This window comes from Stegastes partitus, unplaced genomic scaffold (genome assembly GCF_000690725.1).
Source record: "Stegastes partitus isolate 25-593 unplaced genomic scaffold, Stegastes_partitus-1.0.2 Scaffold363, whole genome shotgun sequence".
Classification (NCBI taxonomy): Eukaryota; Metazoa; Chordata; class Actinopteri; family Pomacentridae; genus Stegastes; species Stegastes partitus.
This window is the reverse complement of record NW_007578094.1, coordinates 389,325-395,189: the sequence shown is the minus strand read 5'-3', so window position 1 is coordinate 395,189 and position 5,865 is coordinate 389,325.

Here is a 5,865-nt window from a genome sequence, read left to right as displayed (position 1 = left end):
TGTTAGAAAAGTGAAGCCAAACAAAAATGCTTTAAACCTGCATTCTCACCAACAGCCAGCAGGGGGCGACTCCTGTGGTTGAATGAAGAATCTGGTCGTACAGATGTCTTTGAGAAAATGATCCTACTTTTTGCTTGATTTATCACTTAAGTAAACAGTTGAGTTTATGGTTTTAATCGCTACCTTCATGATTTTTTGATTACAGCAGGATATTCATTTAGTAAATTATGGCCCCATGTGTGACTGACAGGGTGCTGCACTTAAGTGTAAACCGATTATAGAAGTCTGTAGTTTCATAAAAGGACATGAAAAAAAAACTTCAACAATCATCTGTCTGTTATAGTAATGATGTATATAATATTTTTAACAGTCTATGATTTTTATTAACTATTGCTTCAGGTGTATAAAAGGATAATAATTGTGATAAAATGAATTTATACCAACCAGTGGTCAACATAAGAAAGCAGCAATCTGGTTAATTTGCATTGTTAAGGGAATTTAACTTCATTCATTGCTGCAAAAATAATAGTAAAGGTGAGAAGTAACTAAGTACATTTACTCGAGTACAGTTTGAGGTTTCTTAAAAACACAACACTGGTGTTTTCCAACATTTCTGAGGTCTATGAGTTCTTAACAGCTCCACAAAACAGCCGCCTTTCCCTCTAAACATCGTTTGATCTCAATAAATGTCAAACGATCCAATATCTCAGCAGATGATGATCCCTCCAGATCTATCTGCTGCTGTCACTGTGTGTAAAACTGAATATAAAACCTGCAGCAGCTACAACATGCTGCCGATGCTTCATATTAATACTCTAATTATGACATTTCTAATAATAAACCGGTCACATGAGCCGATCCAGGACTTTTACTTTCATACTTTAGCCACATTTTGCTGCAAATACTTGATTTTCATGCAGGACTTTTGCTCATAATGGAGCATTTTGACTTTCCTCTGTTGGTGCTTTTAAAGAAACAAAGACTATTATAAGCAAGTAAAGTAATTTAAAATGCATTTAGCCCAAGAAGACACACTACTGGTGGTAAATAGCACTTTAGGCGACTGAAATGGCTTCACTTTTGAAAAGCAAGTAATTGAATTTTAAGATAGAAACTTGTGGTAATGGATGGAGAGAAAAAAAAGACGTATAAAGACAGACCCCAGTGGAAGGTAAAGGTCTCTAAAATTGGAAACCACCCGAGCCTAAATAAATATTGACTATATATGATGTATAAATAACATCAGATAGACTATAAACACCAATGGTCTGCCTGTGTTGGTACATGTGTGTGGTGGATGTTGTTAAGCTGATTAGGTTTGTTTTGAAGTCACGCTGCCCCCCAGTGGTCACTGACGAGGTTGGATGAGCAGACGGCACATGGCAGGATCAACCACCACCGTGTGTAGAAAACCAAACCAATTAGAGGTTTTACAGTGCGCTGATGTATAAGTAAAACAATCAGGTGCAGGTTGCAACAGAAGATCCTCTGTCTGCTTCCTGGACAGTCCAGATAATGTTGTGCAGGCGGCTGGACGTCCGTCCTGCCCGCAAACCGCTCACTTTATTCATAGCTGCCTCTGGTATGCACGCAGTGATGCTGAGCTGTGGTCAGATATGCAGCAGCGTCTGCAATCTGTCCTCCTTGACCCTTCACTGACTGAAAACAAATGCACCTGCTCTCAACGGCGCCCCCTGCAGGCGTGAACAGGGAAATAAAGGGTATGCATAAATGTAGATATTAAAAAATTAACAGAAATCAGGGGATGTGACCTTGACCTGAATGAGGGGGCGTCTTCCCCGTTTCTCTGTGATTTTCTTCTAAGCCTCACATGAATGGTTATATTCATGTACGAGCACTTCAGCGCCCACACACGTGAAAGCTTCTCCTCGCGAATCCTCCGAGTCTCCTCCGTGTCTCTGGACTTTCATGCTATTAAGCCCCCGATGAGAGCTTCACTGCTAGTCTGGCTCTCTGGAGCTTTCCTGACCTCTCGCTGACTGCCTGAGAGCTGCCAGCAAAGACTATTAATGAGATATTAGCCCTGACAGCAGTAACTGGGGAGGGGTGGAAAGTGCTATTCCCTCATCTCCACTCCTCTTTCCTCTCATCTCTCCAAGCACCGAATCAAGCTCTACCTCTCTAGCGGGGAGCTGAAGCATCTCTCCTGCATTCTCTTTGTTCTCTACACTTACTTCTCTGCTGTTGTGTTCTATATTTCTCCATCTCCAGCCCGTCGCTCGTTCCTCCCTGGTTTATCATAGGACCTGTTATGCTGCCTTTCTAGCTGTCATGTGTCGGCACATTGCTGCAGTGTGAGTGGGTGAGGGACTAAAATGAAACTTCCACCTCAGCTCGGCACGCTTACGGCTAGAAATCGGCTGCAGAGGAGCTTCATTGTGGTGTATACGAGCTGTTTAATAAGGTACAAATAGTCAAATAAATGTCCCCGTGGATGAAAAAAAGAGCTGCCTGATGTAGAAGGTTTGGGCTTTTTAAATGTTTTTAAATGTCAGGTTTGTGGAGTTGCATTTTTCAAACTCAGAATGAGCTGGATATTAAAATCTCTCTCTGGTCATTGATTAAACCCCTAAAAACTCTGATTTTTCCCCCATAAAAATAATCCCTTCCTGCCTCAAAAGTAACTCTACGTTGGCCTCGTTTATTACGTCCAGATCGATGAAGTCCCCACCACTGGGTTGTGCGATTGGATGAATGCTCCAGCTGTTGGCGATTGGTTTCTTTCTCATTTAACGGTTTGCCTCCTTAAGAACTCGGTAAATAATTAACCTGTGTTGTTCAAGTCTGCAGGAGCACATAGTGGGTGTAGATGGGGACACATTTCAGGATTACAGACGTCCAAATGTTGTGTTCACTGCCCCAGAAAAAGAAATAAAGGCCTTGTTCATCAGTGCGGAGTTGGAGTTAATGTGAACGTTGATGCTAACGAGGTAGGGGAGAGGTGTTTAAACTAATTCCCACAAAAAAAACTTCTAAGAAAGTCTTGAATGAAGGTTCCTGAAGACTGCTGCTGTATTCTAATGAAATGTTTCGTAGCCTGAGCTGTAATAGGAACGCAACGAAACATATTGGACTGAGTTTAGGTTGCAGATAGTCGATTCTAACAGATGATTAGCATCTGTCGAGCAAATTTAAAGGAAAAAAACAACAAAAAGTGTCTTCGTAAGGTGTTGGACCACCACATGCTGCCAGAACAGCTTCAGTGCTGCTTGGCATCGTTCTCGTAGTTTAACAACTGGCGAGGTGAGAATGTGGTTTTATCTTCCTGGGGAGATGAAACCACATCCACACCTCACCACAAAAGACCTGAACGAACCCCGTTGTGTCAGGGAGGAGCAACTAACCACCAGTTGAAACCAAAATTCAGGTGTTAATGACTCCTTAAGGATATCTGGATCTCCCAACTAGTCAGTCAGAGCTGATGAAGCCTCTTGGATGAGACGTCTTCAAGGAACTCAAGCAAGTCCGGCTGATTAATCTACCAGAACAACCATGACCTGGATGAATCTTCACGGTCACTCCCTGACAAAATCACTCCGATCACGCTAGAACGACCAATCCTTTGGAGCTCCTCGAGTCATCTGGGGACAATTACTGCATTTTTCCACATCATAACATTTGAAAAACTAAATACCACACACCCCTACGAGGCCTAACATCCTGAGGAACCCGGACTTACAGGATCAAACCTCAGGATTTGCTCACCTGTCGCTGTAGGCGGCAGCTGCGGCGGTTGCTCCGGTTACAGCAGCGGGCTGGGCGTAGCGGGCTGGGCGTAGCGGTAGGCGGCGGAACGTCTTCAAGGAACTCAAGCAGTTGCTACGATTAAACTACGAGAACAACCAGGACCTGGAGGACTGAGAGACTTCTTGGTATTGATTCTCCAAGTCTCTGGAACTCTACTGGACGGATAAACACCTTTCTTCCAAAAGATATTTCCTCATTTGATGTGTTGATGATGGACGGTCGATCAGGTTAAAACTGCTTCATCAAAGGATGAAGGTGATCACTCAGAGCAGGGGCGTCCAATCCTGGTCCTGAAGGGCCACAGTCCTGCATGTTTAGATGTTTCCTTCTTCCAACACACCTGATTCAAATGATCAGCTCATCATCAAGCTCTGCAGAAGCCTGATAACGATCCTGCTCATATGAATCAGGTGTGTTGGAAGAAGGGAAACATCTAAAACATGCAGGACTGTGGCCCTCGAGGACCAGGATTGGACCCCCCTGGCTCAGGGGAACTTGGTTTGCAGCGACTCTTTCTTAAATAAACCCAAAACATGGCAGGCAAACACAACAGCAGAGCCACCACATCCCCTCACTGTCAAGGGTTTTCCTTTAATCTGTCACCCATCGGTACACGAGCACATCCCTGCTTTCAGCTGAGCTCTGTGACTTTCAAACAGTTTCTAGACTTTTGCGTTGAGCTCGACAGACACCTTCAGGGACCACACTCCAAGTGTTCTTTCTGAGGTCACAGGGTTTGTTTTCTCCGTCTTAAAATACTCAGCATGGCGTCGATTTTATTATCTCGCAGCCGCTCACAACATACAGGATCTATAACGTACGGCCTCAGCCTCCCGGGTTTTAATCACTGCCTGAAAGCGGCAATCACGGAAACACATTGTTATAGAGTCTGTTAAGTATTAATGAGTACATTACTACACTGTGGGCTGGAAATGGGATGTTTGGCTAGCCGAGGGCGAATCCGGCCTCGTACGCATACGGCGGCTGAATAATGAAACCGAGCAGATTGTGAATTTATGGGCTACAACACAAGACATAAACATATAAATACTCTTTAATCTTGTTCATGAGCACTACATCAAGTTGTGTGGCAGAAACAGGCCCAGCCAGCGCAGACTATTTGTGTCTCGTCGTGCGTTTATGTGTGAAAGCGAGAAAGGAGGTGGACAGAAACACGCCGCCAACGAGAGCGCTGAGTAAAACCCCGGCGTAGTATCACCTAAATGTCAGACGCTTCCCTCATGGACTCCTAACGAACAATTAAAAACAGAGACTATAATGAAAACACAGGCCAAGAAATAGAAACTAAAATAGAAAGCCTGCGATCGCTGAAACTAAACCGAAAACAGTCGTGATTTATCCTAATTGCATTAACATGGTTTTAAAACGAGGTGTGAAAAGCCAGCTAAAAAAGAAAAAGTCTGATTGTGAGGTTACATAAACACGGCACACAGGAAGATTAGCGACCGGCTGAAAATCAGTGAAAACAGTCACAGCAGTAAACAAGAGGATTAGAACCAACCATAATGCTGCTAATCGGAGCCGCGATGGGCGTCCTGCTAAAGGGAAGCTGCACGACTTTTACAATCCAGACTTGGCACAGGGGTTATCGATGAGTTTCTGTGGCAGCTCATAGAACATCTCACCTCTATGGACGGCTTCCAAGAACAATATCGTACTCCTCAGAACAAAACTCCAACTTAAAAACACGAAAAGAAGCCCGATGAATATTATACGAATTTATTTGGCTAAATCTGGTCAGGACCAGTGAATGCATCGTCCTGACAGTGAGGTGATGATGTTGGGCTGCATGAGCCTGAGAGGTGTTTAATCACATTTATAGACGGCATCATGACTCTCTGTGGATAAACCAGAACACTGGCTGACTAGATGACTCTCAGTCGGCAGGAACTTGGCAGAGAAGGAATATTTCCGCTTGATAATGATCTAAAGCCCAACGCCAAGATCACAAGAGTTTCTAAAGAAGAACAAAATGAAAACTGTAACCTGGACAAGTCTGTCGCCTGACTTGAATCTAATAGAAAATCTTTGGGATATTTTAAAGAAGAGCAAAGCACAGTTGGAAAAACAACAACT